This window comes from Microcaecilia unicolor, chromosome 1 (genome assembly GCF_901765095.1).
Source record: "Microcaecilia unicolor chromosome 1, aMicUni1.1, whole genome shotgun sequence".
Classification (NCBI taxonomy): Eukaryota; Metazoa; Chordata; class Amphibia; order Gymnophiona; family Siphonopidae; genus Microcaecilia; species Microcaecilia unicolor.
Genome location: NC_044031.1, coordinates 410091000 through 410106877, shown reverse-complemented (window position 1 = coordinate 410106877; position 15878 = coordinate 410091000).

Here is a 15878-nt window from a genome sequence, read left to right as displayed (position 1 = left end):
AGGATGCTCGTACATGTCTACGAGGCTTAGTAAAAGGGCCCCTTAGTGAACTGAAGTGCACTGAAGAATATATATCCCTGCCATCAGCATTCTGTTTATCACTTTAAAGAGGTCCTCATACTCTTACATGAGAATTCCTGGTTTCCTATGTAATAAGAACATTAGTATTGCTATACTGGGACAGACCAAAGGTCCATCAAGCCCAGTATCCCATTTCCAACAGTTGTCAATCCAGGTCACAAGTACCTGGTCAGATCCCAGAACAGTAAAACAGATTTTATGCTGCTTATCTTAGAAATAAGCAGTGGATTTTCCCCAAGTCCATCTTAATAATTGCGTATGGACTTTTCTTTTAGGAAATTATCCAACCCTTTTGTAAACCTGGTAAGCTAATTGCTTTTACCACATTCTCTGGCAACAAATTCCAGAGTTTAACTACACATTGAGTGGTTTGCTCTAATTTTACTACTTGGGAGCTTCATTGAGTGCCCCCTAGTCCTAATATTTTTGGAAAGAGTAAATAAGCAATTCATGTCTACCTGTTCCAGTCCATTCAGTATTTTATAGACCTCTGTCATATCGCCTAACCACTTTAGCCTTTCCTCATAGGGAAGTCATCCCATCCCCTTTATCATTTTAGTTGCTTTGCTCTGTACCTTTACTAATTCTGCTCTATCTTTTTTGAGATGTGGTGACCAGAATTGCAGTTTTGAAACTCTATCTCCTGTTTCATACTGCCATTGTACTGTTCCTTGGTTTGGTTGTCAGGTTTTTTTTTTTTCAGCCTTTACAAATAGAAAAACATGTCTTAACTCTCTATTGAATACAATGAGCTAAAGTGATTTTGTGGTTGACCAGAAATGGAAAATTGGTAGTATTGGTTTTATAGTCATTGCTGGTCACTGGGGAAGTCTCCATTTTAAATCTTGAAGTGTGTTTGTGAGGCAGCAGAAATATCAGCACATGCCCCGTTTTGTATGTCAGTTTCTAAGCCCATGTTTATTTAGGTTTGTTTTAAATTTAATTATTGGGGGAAACAGTTTAAGACAGAACCCTTGTTTTCAACAGGCTCCTGGGTGACTTGGGTGGATGACAGAATATTTGGAACAAAAAGCTGTAGAGTGCACCTTTCCTGCTGAATTTCAGAAATTGCCAATCAAACCATTCACCAATATGTTTGTTTGTATTCATCAACAGAGGATTTACAGTAAGGCTTTAAGTGGGGAGGGACTCATCAAGTGCTGTTAGGGCTTTAAGTTGTGTTATTCAGCCGTTAACATGCCTTAAACAGCCTTAATGCCGTTTTTCTAAAAATACCATGGCAATATTTAAGTTGCTGCAGGTTAGTTAATGATGAGATGCAAAATATGCAAATACATGCAAAACAGGGCTAAACATATTCATCTCTGATGATCAGTGAGCAGCACGCCAAAGATTGGCTCGCTGGCCACAGCAAACCCTACGCCAGCACGGAGCTGGTATTAGGGTTTGCTGATCATTGGGGAGGTATGGTGAGCCCTATCCAACATGCATTTGCATGCTAGCAGGCCCCTATTCCCCCCAATGCAGCAGCCCCCACCCCTGCAGACATCGCAACGCGGTGTGAAGCCCCACCCAGCACATCCCAGGGTGCACTAGGCAGGGCTGGGCACCGCCATTTTCAAGGCGGCATCGGTGGAAGAGGAGGGAGGCCATCTCCCTCCTCCAACTGAAGGTAGGGGGTTGGGGGAAGGGCCACTAGACCATCAGGTGGGAGGATTGACCTGCAGCCTACTGGTCCACCAGGGACCTCTGAGGGGTTGCTGGGGGGGGGGGGGTTGGGGGGGCTGGAGACCCACTGGATCTCCAGCCCCCTGAACTTGTGTTGGGGAGGTCGGAGGGACCGGACCTCCAGCCCCCGTTTTGTTTGGTTGTTGGTTGTTGGTGTCTGGTGGTCCCATGGACCTCTCTCAGGCCCACAAGAATTTAATGGTACATAAAAAAAATTCCAGTCAGCTTTCTCAGTCTCTCCCTGGGTTTGAGCCGCAGCCCTGCAGGCAAGGAAGGAACAGAAGTTGGAACTTCACTCTGGTGCACACATTTAAGACTTGTCTCTGATTCACTGGCGCTGTTTGCTGAGAGGTCGCCACATTCACGTGCCAGTAGGTCAGATGACATCTTGGTGCACAAGTTGGGCACAAAATCCCCATATTCTATAACACTGTGAATAAAAAAACAACATATATATGGTTTGTTGTATACATGTACGTCTTGTTAAAAATAATATAATCAAAAGACAATTATAAATAAATAAATATGTCTAATTGATATACAAAAACATATATATATATGTAAGTTAATGCACATATATAAATATATCTAGATATATATAAAGTTGCTGTCTAAGCCCTTTCCATCAGGATAAAACAAACAGTGGATCCAAAAAAAGTCCTCTCACAACGAGTGTCTTCCTGAACAAGGTCTTTATTCACAATAACACAATTGACCCGACACGACTGAGTAGCACAGCTCAGTTCCGCATACGATACTTGTTTTCGCAGTTTTTAGTGTTGATTTATCACCTGACCCACAAGGCATTTTATCTTCAGGTAATAATAGACCCCTGACGCAGGCCTCACGGCCGAAACACGTCACGTGTCGGGTCAATTGTGTTATTGTGAATAAAGACCTTGTTCAGGAAGACACTCGTTGTGAGAGGACTTTTTTTGGATCCACTGTTTGTTTTATCCTGTTGGATTTGCTGTGGAGAGCTCACCTTCTGTGGGTGTTTGCTTCGTAAGCCCTTTCCATCCCATCCTAAACAAGATTGCCATATATGAGACACAGACCATTTAAGTCTGCCTGATATTGGCTCTAGTTCATCACAACAGGAGTCGCCATCTAAGCGTCACTCGACAAATCCACACACATGCAGCCATTTAAGTTTAGGATTTTCATAACTTATATTTTTTAATTAGGGATACTCTGTGTTCATCCCATGCCTTTTTTGAATTCTGTCACCATTTGTGTCTCTACCACTTCCTTAATGGAGACTTTCCGCATCTATGCTGTTAAGGCAAGGAGGAAGAGGAATAGACAGAACTCAAAGAACTTGGTACTCAGTAAGTGAGAGGCTGGCGCAAGTGCAGCATAAACTTCCACAGGAACTCCACAGGAATTGTTTCTATCCCCACGGGAACCCTACAGGTTCTGCAGGATTCCCGCGAACCCCGTTCCCATGCAAGTCTCTACTTTGAAAAGGAATCATTCAACAGAGGAAGATATGAATGTAATGAGATGAAAAGATTTATTCGTAATGTCCAGATGTTCCTGATGTGTTCTCTTTTTCATTATAGTCTTCTATGTAGTGTAATTATCATCACTGTTGGGTCACTTTTCTGCCATTATATCGTTGGTCTCAGTAATGTTTGTTTTGGCTGTATCGTGTTATTAGTTGTTTTTAGTTCCTTCCCTGTCTTTTGGTTGTTTCTTTTTTTATATATATTATGCATGCATGTTTTGTTATTTGCTTATTATCTCAGGCAGACTATATGCATTTAAATAAATATTGGCGTAACTGTGTATATAAGTGCATACATGATTAGGCCATAGAGCTGGTGTAAATGTTTGCTTCTAAATTCCAGAGATACAAGCATACCTTATAGTTTAAGTGTGAGCCCATGTTCTACCCAGACTTTGCCCATGCTCATATCCACTTCTGCGCACTATCCGCCAGATTCTATAAAGTTGAATGTCCAAATTTACGACCAGCATGCAAATTTGGGCACACAAGTTATAGAATAGTGCCAGTTGGTGCCTAACAGTGCCCTTATAGAAGTCTCTGGTGAGGCTCCATTCAGAATTCTGCATGCAATTCTAAAGATCGCACCTATGAAAACATATAAACAGGATTGAGTCAGTACAGAGGGTGGCTACAAAATTGGTAAGCGGTCTCTGTCATAAAACATATAAGGACAGGATTATGCAGTGGCGTTCCTAGGGTGGCTGACACCTGAGGCAGTTCGCCGCTGCGCCCCGCCCCCCGGGTGCAGCGTGACTCCCCCTCAGCGCAAGGACACCCCCGCGGTGCATTTTTACCTGCTTCGCTCGTTCCCTGCTCCCTCTGCCCCGGAACAGGAAGTAACCTGTTCTGAGGCAGAGGGAGCAGAGAATGAGTGGAGCCGACAGGCGCGCGGCACCCCCCCCAGCGGCGTGCACCCGGGGCAGACCGCCCCCACCGCCCCCCCTTGGTACGCCACTGGGATTATGAAACTCAACATGTATACACTGGAAAAGAGGTGGGAGAGAGGGAATATGATGGAGACATTTAAATACCTCAGTGGAGTTAATATACAGGAGGTGAGCCTTTTTCAAATGAAGGAAAACTCTGGAATGAGTGGTCATATGATGAAGTTAAGAGGAAATGGAGTTAGGAGGAATCTAAGAAAATACTCTTTCATGGAAAGTGTGGTGGATGCGTGGAATGGCCTTTAAGCACAGTTTATAGAATAGTGCTTTTTTGGCGCCACATATATAATTCACTCCTAGTGCCCATATTTTTGGCATCCTTTCAAAGATATGCACATACTTACAGAATAAATCAAATTGTTAAGTTGAGGCAAAGATTTCAAGGCAGGGTATCAAAATAGAACCAAACACACCCAATGACAAACAAACAGGGCCGCTGAGAGGGAGAGGACAGGGGTGTCAAGATTCCCCCGGGCCCAGCCTCCAAAGGGGGGCCCAGCCCCGGGGTCTGTCTCTCTCCTGCTCCTGACAGGACCTGGGTGATCGCATCCTGACAGGAGCAGGAGAGAGAAAACTCCAGTGCTGGGCCCCCCCTTAGAGGCTGGGGAGGAGCAGACACAGGATTTTGGGGCCTGTTGTTTGGCTGGTGAGAGTCCCCAAGCCCTACCAGCAGAAGCCTTTCTTCAGCACTGTTCTCTGCTGCATTGTCTGCCCTGCGGCTGCTTTTCCCCTCACGTCGCACACGAACAGTGCTGGAGGAAGGCTTCTGCTGGGGGGGGGGGGGGGCTTCAGACCCCTGCCAGCCAAGGTAAGTGGAGTTGCGGAGGGCGGAGGGAGGTGGGACAAAATGTGCCCCCCCCCCCCAATTTTTGTAATCTGGCATTTGAGGCTGGCATAGAGGCTGGAAAAAAGTTTTTAAAGTGTTTTTTTTTTGGTAGGAGGGGGTTAGTGACCACTGGGGGAGTCCAGGGAGGTCATTCCTGATTCCCTCCAGTGGTCATCTGGTCAGTTGGGGCACTTTTTTGGGACTTGTTCGTGAAAAAATAGGGTCCACAAATAGTGACCCAAAATCGCTGTAAAACGCCTTTTTTTTCGATTATCAGCTAAAGACGCCCATCTTTCCTCGGCCGATAACCACGCCCCAGTTCCGCCTTCACCATGCCTCTGACACGCCTCCGTCAACTTTACCCATTTCTGCGACGGATTGCAGTTGGAAACACCCAAAATTGGCTTTCGATTATACGGATATGGGCGCCCACGGGAGAAAGACGGCCATCTCCCGATTTGCGTCGCAATATAGGCATTTTTCTCTTTCGATTATAAGCAGGAAAGTTGACCCAAAGAGGCTAGGTGAGCTATGAGTGAGAGGCTCATGTGAAATGAGTCGCCGCTGAGGTGTTAGTACTTTTGGTTAAATGTAGCAAATGGCTGGATTATTGGTATGTAATTTATTTATTGTAAACATTTATATCCCACATATTCCCACCAAGGCGGGCTCTATGTGGCGTACAAGGCAGGAGAAAGTTCAACAAATAAACAGTAGCGTGAAGTAGAAGAGAAGAGAGAGAAAAGAAAAAAAAAGGAGAGCAGGGGAGGGAGGGAAATCTGAAGGGAAAAGGAAGGAGGGGATGTAAGGATCAAGCTGCTGAGGAGAATGAACGATCACATAGGTAGGTCTTCAGGGATTTCTTGAATAGGCTGTGATCCGTGGTCTCTTTTAACGATGATGGGAGATCGTTCCAATAATGGGGACACTGGAAGCAAAATGAAGATGCAAAGAGCAGCTTGTAACGTAAGTTCTTGCAGGAAGGAAAGTAGATGTTGAGGTAGGTGCGGGAGGACTGCACGGCGTTCCTAGGTGGGAGGTCAACCAGGCTGTACATGTAGGAAGGAACATCCCCATGAATAATCTTGTGTGTAAAAGCACAGACTTTGAACTTAATCCGCTCCTTGATCGGGAGCCAGTGGAGCTTCTCACGAAGGGGTGTTGCTGCCTCAAATCGAGATTTACCAAATAGCAGCCTCGCCGCTGTGTTCTGCGCTGTCTGAAGTTTTTTAAGGGTATGCTCCTTGCAACCGGTGTAAATGCCATTGCAATAGTCGAAATGGCTCAAGACAAGGGAGTGGATAAGTGACCTGAAGAGGGCAAAAGGCAGGTACTGCCTGATACCCCTGAGGGTCCTCATGGACAGGAACATTCACTTCGTAATGGACGAGACTTGTAGATCAAGAGTCAGGTGGGGATCCAGAATGACCCCTAGGAGTTTCAAACTTGCAGCGACAGGAATGGAGTCGTTTTGTGCAGTAACCGTGACCGGTATAGACTTCTTGAACTTGGAGGAGAGGATGAGGCACTGCGTTTTATCTTGATTGAGTTATGGATATGCCAGTATTCTGGTAATTTTGAAATATATTTGGTGCTGTAATGTTGACTCCTACTACTACTACTTAACATTTCTAGAGCGCTACTAGGGTTACACAGCGCTGTACAAATTAATAACTAAGGACGGTCCCTGCTCAGAAGAGCTTACAATCTAAAGGACGAAATGTCAAGTTGGGGTAGTCTCGATTTCCTGAGTAGAGGTGTTGTGATTAGGTGCCGAAGGCGACATTGAAGAGGTGGGCTTTGAGCAATGATTTGAAGATGGGTAGGGAGGGGGCCTGGCGTATGTGCTCAGGGAGTTTGTTCCAAACATGGGGTGAGGCGAGGCAGAAAGGGCGGAGCCTAGAGTTGGCGGTGGTGGAGAAGGGTACTGAAAGGAGGGATTTGTCTTGAGAGCGGAGGTTACGGGTAGGGACGTAAGGGGAAATGAGGGTAGAGAGGTAAGGAGGGCTGCAGATCGAGTGCATTTGTAGGTTAGTAGGAGAAGCTTGAACTGTATGCGGTATCTGATCGGAAGCCAGTGAAGTGACTTGAGGAGAGGGGTAATATGAGTATATCGGTCAAGGCGGAAGATAAGACGTGCGGCAGAGTTCTGGATGGACTGAAGGGGGGATAGGTGGCTAAGTGGGAGGCCGGTGAGGAGTAGGTTGCAGTAGTCAAGGCGAGAGGTAATGAGAGAGTGGATGAGAGTACGGGTGGTGTGCTCAGAGAGGAAGGGGCAAATTTTGCTAATGTTGTAGAGGAAGAAGCGACAGGTCTTGACTATCTGCTGGATATGCGCAGAGAAGGAGAGGGAGGAGTCGAAGATGACACCGAGGTTGCGGGCAGATGAGACAGGGATGATGAGGGTGTTATCAACTGAGATAGAGAGTGAAGGGAGAGGAGAAGTGGGTTTGGGTGGGAAAACAATAAGTTCAGTCTTGGCCATGTTAAGTTTCAGGTGGCGGTTGGACATCCAGGTGGCAATGTCAGATAAGTAGGCTGATACTTTGGCCTGGATTTCCGCAGTGATGTCTGGTGTGGAGAGATACAGCTGGTTGTCGTCAGCATAAAGATGATAGTGGAAACCATGAGATGAGATTAGGGAGCCTAAGGAAGAGGTGTAGATTGAAAAAAGGAGGGGCCCAAGGACAGATCCCTGAGGAACTCCAACAGAGAGCGGGATAGGGGAGGAGGACGAACCATGAGAGTGTACTCTGAAGGTACGATGGGAGAGATAAGAGGAGAACCAGGAGAGGACAGGGCCCTGGAACCCAAAGGAGGACAGTGTGTCAAGAAGTAGGTTGTGATTGACAGTGTCAAAAGCGGCGGATAGGTCAAGGAGGATGAGGATGGAGTAGTGACCTTTGGATTTGGCAAGGAACAGGTCATTGCAGACTTTAGATAGTGCTGTTTCTGTTGAGTGTAGGGGGCGAAAGCCGGATTGAAGCGGATCGAGGATGGCATGAGAGGAGAGAAAATCAATGCAGCGGCTGTAATGTTGACTCCTACTTTATAGACTTAACCCTCCCTCATCCTAATGATTATTATTTTATCGTAGGTCCCATTTATTGCAATGGGACCTAGTTACTAATAATGCACATTAGGTAGTTGACATAAGAAAAAGTCTTTATATGATTGGGTTTGGATTTAATTGCTTTCTGAGGAGAGAAGGGGAGTTAGACATTGTGGAAGCTTCTCATCAGCCATTCCAATATCACAAATGTATGAAAAGTAAGGCTTCCACTGTAGAGATTCTTATACCCCCCCCCCCCCCCCCCCGGATTCATCAACTCTTTCTTTCTTCTCTTTCTTTAAATTAATAGTGTTCCTTTCCTTTCTTTTATAGTTTGGTATGGTAAACTGCTTTGAGCGTACCCTCGTATAGCAGTATATAGAGCATTTTCAAACATTAAACATTACAGCAGAAAGAAATACAGTGTAGACACCATAGGCGGTCGGTGGCCCAACTGTTTGGGGAGGCTAAAGGGGCGGGGTTATGGGGTGGAGCCAGGGGTGGAGCTTAAATCCATAATTGTCTGAAAACACACAGAAAAAATAAATAAATAAAAATAAAAATCACAATTAATACCCCCCCCCCCCCGCTTTCCCAGCAGTAAGGTAAACAAACCATAAACCAATTTCTACAACTGCTAGAGGGCTTTCACTGCAGCTCCTGCTGTGAGGATGGAGGTAAATCAACAATTGAATCCCCTCAGAGCAGCTGGACTCCACAGCTGATCCATTCTGCTGCAGCAGGGGGGAGGCTTAGCCTCTCCAAGCCTCTTATACCGGGCGCCTATGGTAGACACTGACAGAGGTATAACAAATTACAGGTTATGCTACAAAAAAAGGTTTGCTATACAAAGTTTAAAAATGTATGATATTCTGCAATTACAAAGAAAGAGGGCTTAGGTGTACATCCTAAAAAATGAACATTGGAGCCCCAAAAAGTGGTACATTGATACTTGGAGAAATCCAGGTAGTCTGGCTGCTCTGCATTCAGAAAACTCATTAGCTTTTACAGCAAGTTCTCAAGCCAGAGTCAGCATGACTTAACTTTCTGTTTGGCTTCCCCCCCCCCCCCCCCCCCCCCCCCCTAAGCACTTAACAGGAGTTAACTTTTCTATTTTGTAGTCTGGCAGATTCAAACTGAGAAAATGTTAATGCTTTCCAAGAATCATACGTGTAGGGTGAGCAACTCAATAGATTGCTTTATGCAGCCATGGTCACAAATGAAACCTGAAATAAAAATTCCACATTGACAGATATATTTCATCTTTCTTGTCCATTGATGTACAAATATGTGATACTTAAAGATCAAAGTTTAGTGATACTTTGGGGGTAATGACTGTTTACTCGTTAATACTATGTTAACTTTACCCTTAAAAGTAGTTTTCTCACATTGGAAATCCCTTAACCAAGCCACCTATCAAGAATGGTGGAATTTACTTTTTCTAGCATACCAATATGAAAACTGTTATGCTAAAAAATTGATGCGCCTTGCTTTTTATAAGAAAAAATGGTCTTCACTTGATTCATGTCTAAAGAAAGACTAAATAACTTAGATTTTCTTTAGATATGAATCAAGTGAAGACTTTCTAATTTTAACTTTCTAGTTAACTTTTATCTGCGTAATATGCAATACTTCATATAATGTTCCATGTCCTCTCTCTTTTTTTCCCATCACTTTGATAATCTTGTATTCTCGAAGATATGCTAAACTTCAATACTGTTGTTGTTTATACTATTGTTTTGTACAACAAAATTTAATAAAAATACTTAGACTAAAAAAAATAAAAATTACAATGCAAACCTACCATGAAAGCATTTTAATAGATGTGACTATGCTTGGATTCATTTGCTGAAATATCATTTGGGGAAGACAAATGCTAAGAGATAGGAACCACTTTTTTGGCTGTAGAAGAAAGATGACAAAGAAGAAAAAGAAGATCACGAGAAAAATTGCTTTACAATACAAAACATACAAACACACACACAGCCTTGTGGTAAGATTAATAGTCAAACTCTGAAAGTCCCTTTGGTGAAATTAGAGAAAAACTAATGCAGCCACACACATGCTGATTCTGATTAGATCTGAGCTACCCAATTGCCCCTATCCTCATTTGGAAAGGAGGTAGTAAGGAGTGTTCAGTATAACGCTGATCCTCCACTAATAATTCTGTCTAGTGAGGAACAGATTTAACTGCATTTTCAGGACCTGATATATTACTATGTGGCTTCCAACTGTGGGCAACATCCTGACCAATCTTTTTGTGTGTCTATGATTCCAGAACCAAACTGGAGGAGGAGGGGCACAAGATGAAATTAGAATGTGGTAGGTTTAAAACAAACCGGAGAAAGTTTTTCTTTACTCAGCGCGTGGTTAGACTCTGGAACTCATTGCTGGAGAAGGTAGTGATGGCAGCTGGCCTTGCTGAGTTTAAAGGGGGTCTGGACAGATTCCTGAAGGAAAAGTCCATTGATCGTTATTAAATTTTGTGTTTTTGCCAGGTTCCTGGGGCCTGGATTGGCCGCTGTCGGAGACAGAGTGCTGGGCTTGATGGACCTTTGGTCTTTTCCGAGCGTGGCACTGCTTATGTACTTATGTACTTATGGATTCTAATGCAAAGCACTATGAAACTGTGACACTGAAGTTTATACCAATCTGTCTGTGTATGAAAAATCAAGGATCACATGCTTTCTTGGCTGTGTACTGGCTGAAACCAGGCTGAGGTTTCTAGCTTGGATTTATCCAAGAAAATCTTGAAACAGTGACAATGTTTTGCTATTTCCAACTGGCTTTGGGATTTCTTTATTGCTAAGCTGCATTTTGTCTCCCCACACTGAAGACACTGTACATTTGACTTCTGCATGGTAGTGAATGTCTGATTGGTTCTGTTAACAGCAGTGAGCTCTGAACTAGCCAATCAAAGACATTTTCCAGAGTTCAGGCATGATCTTCATATAGCACTGATAATGGAAAATCTACTATGTTGCAAGCAGAGAAAAAGAGTAGCCCACTTTTACTTTTTGGCCATTTTTTAAATTTTTTACTTGGCTTTTGCCACTGGCTTTTTTGTTTGTGTTTGTGGTTTTTTTTTTCATGTTTCTTTCGTGAAACCTTTATCCCACAAGTCATCCCAAGTCAATGAGGGCAGGAATACCTTGTGAGATTCACAGACTTTACAGGACATAGGACTTTATTTATTCCTTTGAGTGCCACATATGTAGCTCACCAATTGAAAGATTATCTAGCTAGAGCTAGTGTTATAAGAACTGATTCAGATACCCCTTTGCAGAAACGTTCTGTGAACAGACTGGATTAAATTTCCCTGCCAAAAAAATTGTATGGCTGTTACTTCATTATTCTTAGGGCAAAGGGTTAGCTGGAGGATTTGCAGTGTTCTTTGAAGTGTGAGTCAGACTTTTTGATATTTTTTTTTCATTAGGAATGTATTTATTTTTTGTTTTAGGAAGTTTGTTAAGATGATAGGAGTAAACACTGCTAAAAGAAATATTGCTGGCTTTCCTTATTTGCGGTTGTCATTTATGCAATAAGCTTCACTTCTTGCCAGTGAACAGAATGGAGTTGGGATAAGAAATCAGTAATTAATAAGTATTGCCATACTAGGAAAGACCAAAGGTCCCTCAAGCCCAGCATCCTGTTTCCAACAGTGACCAATCCAGGTCACAAATACCTGGCAAGATCCCAAAAAAGTACAAAAACATTTTATACTGCTTATCCCAGAAATAGTGGATTTTCCCCAAGTCCATTTAATAATGGTCTATGGACTTTTCCTTTAGGAAGCCATTCAAACCTTTTTAAAACTTTGCTGAGCTAACAGCCTTTACCACTTTTTCTGGCAATGAATTCCAGAGTTTAATTAAACGTTGAGTGAACAAACATTTTCTCTGATTCATTTTAAATTTAATTGTAACTTCATCGCATGCCCCCTAGTCCTACTATTTTTGGAAAGCGTAAACAGACACTTCACATCTACCCGTTCAACTCCACTCATTATTTTATAGGCCTCTATCATATCTCCCCTCAGCTGTCTTTTCTCCAAGCTGAAGAGCCCTAGCCGCTTTAGCCTTTCCTCAGAAGGAAGTTGTCCCATTCCCTTATCATTTTCGTCACCTTTCTCTGCACCTTTTCAAATTCCACTATTCGAGGTGCGGTCGCACCATGGAGCGATACAAGAACATTATAACATCCTCATTTTTTTTTCCATTCCTTTCCTAATAATACCTAACATTCTATTTGCTTTCTTAGCCACAGTAGCACACTGAGCAGAAGGTTTCAACGTATCATCAACGACGACACCTAGATCCCTTTCTTGGTCAGTGACTCCTAACGTGGACCCTTGCATGACATAGCTATAATGTGGGCTCCTCTTTCCCACATGCATCACTTTGTACTTGCTCACATTAAACGTAATTTGCCATTTAGACGCCCAGTCTTCCAGTCTCGTAAGGTCCTCTTGTAATTTTTCACAATCCTCCCGCGAATTAACAACTTTGAATAACTTTGTGTCACCAGCAAATTTAATTACCTCACAAGTTACTCCCATCTCGAGGCCATTTATAAATATGTCAAAAAGCAGTGGTTCCAGCACAGACCCCTGGGGAACCCCACTAACTACCCTTTTCCATTGAGAATACGGACCATTTAACCCTACTCTCTGTTTTATATCTTTTGACCAGTTTTTAATCCACAGTAGAACACTACTTCCTATCCCATGACTCTCCAATTTCCTCTGGAGTCTTTCATAAGGTACTTTGTCAAACGCCTTCTGAAAATCCAGATACACAATATCAACCGGTCCACCCCTATCCACATGTTTGTTCACCCCTTCAAAGAAATGTAGTAGATAGGTGAGGCAAGACCTTACCCCCACCAAATCCATGCTGACTTTGTCTCATCAATCCATGCCTCTGGATATGCTCTGTAATCTTGTTCCTTATAATAGTCTCTACCATTTTGCCCGGCACCAACGTCAGACTCATCGGTCTATAATTTCCCGGATCTCCTCTGGAACCTTTTTAAAAAAATTGGTCACCCTCCAATCTTCTGGCACCACGCTCGATTTCAAGGATAAATTACATATTACTAACATTAGCTCCGTAAGCTTATTTTTCAGTTCTATCAGTACTCTAGGATGAACACCATCCGGTCCAGGAGATTTGCTACTCTTCAGTTTATAGAACTGCCCCATTATATCCTCCAGGTTTACAGAGAATTTATTAAGTTTCTCCGACTCGTCAGTTTCGAATACCATTTCTGGCACCCATATCCCACCCAAATCTTCCTCGGTGAAGACCAAAGCAAAGAATTCATTTAATCTCTCCGCTACGGCTTTGTCTTCTCTGATTGCCCCTTTTAATCCTCGGTCATCTAGCGGTCCAACCGATTCTTTTGCCAGCTTCCTGCTTTTAATATACCTAAAAAAAAATTTTACTATGTGTTTTTGCCTCCAACGCAATCTTTTTTTTGGAAGTCCCTCTTAGCCTTCCTTATCAGCGCTTTGCATTTGACTTGACATTCCTTATGCTGTTTCTTATTATTTTCAGTCGGTTCCTTCTTCCATTTTCTGAAGGATTTTCTTTTAGCTCTAATAGCTTCCTTCACCTCACTTTTTAACCACGCCGGCTGTCGTTTGGTCTTCCGTCCTCCTTTTTAATACGCGGAATATATTTGGCCTGGGTTTCCAGGATGGTATTTATGAACAGCATCCAAGCCTGATGTAAATTTTTGACCCTCGCAGTCGCTCCTCTAAGTTTTTTTTTCACTGTTCTTCTCATTTTATCATAGTCTCCTTTTTAAAAGTTAAATGCTAACGTATTTGATTTCCTATGTATACTTACTTCAAAGCTAATATCAAATCCGATCATATTATGATCACTGTTATCAAGTGGCCCCAGCACCATAACCTCCCGCACCAGATCATGTGCTCCACTAAGGACTAGGTCTAGAATTTTTCCTCCTCTCGTCGGCTCCTGTACTAGCTGCTCCATAAAGCTGTCCTTGATTTCAAGGAATTTTACCTCCCTAGCATGCCCCGATGTTACATTTATCCAGTCAATATTGGGGTAATTGAAATCACCCATTATTATTGTGTTGCCCAGTTTGCTTGCATCCCTAATTTCCTTTAACATTTCTGCATCTGTCTGTTCATCCTGGCCAGGCGGATGGTAGTACACTCCTATCACTATCCTTTTCCCCTTTACACATGGAATTTCAATCCACGGTGAATCCAAGAAGTGTTTTGTTTCCTGCAGAATTTTCAATCTATTTGATTCAAGGCTCTTGTTAATATACAATGCTACCCCTCTACCAATTCGATCCACCCTATCACTACGATATAATTTGTACCCCGGTATGACAGTGTCCCACTGGTTATCCTCCTTCCACCAGGTCTCAGAGAGGCCTATTATATCTAATTTTTCATTCAGTTCAATATATTCTAACTCTCCCATCTTATTTCTTAGGCTCCTGGCATTCACATATAGACATTTCAAACTATGTTTGTTGTTCCTATTTAAATTATGCTTAGTACTTGACAGGATTAATTTGCAATCTTTTGTCTGATTTTTATTTTTATTTAAGGACACCTGATCTACTATGGTCTCTTTTGCAACCTCACTATCAGGATACCCTATCTTCCCTGTTTTGGTGATATCTGAAAGATACCTTATCCCGAATCATGCGCTTTTGAGTGACTGTCAGCCTTCCCCCTGTTTCTAGTTTAAAAGCTGCTCTATCTACTTTTTAAATGCTGATTCCAGCAGCCTGGTCTCACCCTGGTTAAGGTGGAGCCCATCCTTTCGGAATAGGCTCCCTCTTCCCCAGAATGTTGCCCAGTTCCTAATAAAACTAAAACCCTCCTCCCTGCACCATCATCTCATCCACGCGTCGAGACTCCGGAGCTCTGCCTGTCTCTTGGGCCCTGCGCGTGGAATGGGTAGCATTTCAGAAAATGTTACCCTAGAAGATCTGGATTTGAGCTTTCTACTTAAGAGCCTAAATTTGGCTTCCAGAACCTCTCTCCCACATTTTCCTATGTCATTGGTACCCACATGTACCAAGACAGTCGGCTTCTCCCCAGCACTATCTAAAATCCTGTCTAGGTGATGTGTGAGGTCCGCCACCTTCGCACCAGGCAGGCAAGTCACCAGGCGATCCTCATGTCCACCAGCCACCCAGCTATCTATATGCCTAATGATCAAATCACTAACTACAACAGCTATCCTAACCTTTCCCTCCTGGGCAGCACTTGGAGACATATCCTCGGTGCGAGAGGATAGTATATCCCCTGGTGGGCAGGTCCTGGCTACAGGAGTACTTCCTACTTCACCAGGGTGATGATCTCCTTTTAGGAGACCTCCCTGCTCCAAGGTAGCACAGGGGCTACCAGACTGGAGGTGGGACTTCTCTACAACATACCTGTAGGTCTCCTCTATGTCTGTCTGTCTCCCTCAGCTCCACCAAGTCTGCTACTCTAGCCTCAAGAGAACGGACACGTTCTCTGAGAGCTAGGAGCTCTTTGCATTGGGCATACACATATGACATCTCACCAACTGGGAGATAATCATACATGTGACATTCAATGCAAAAGACTGGATAGCACCCCTCTCGCTGCTGGACTGCTGACTCCATCTTAATAGTTTTGAGTTTTTCAATAATTTAAAACTTGCTACAGTATTAAGGATATTAGCCTAATATAAAAGTGTCTTTTAGTTTATATGGTATATTGTATGATTTACTTAGTGTTTCCTTCTTAGATGG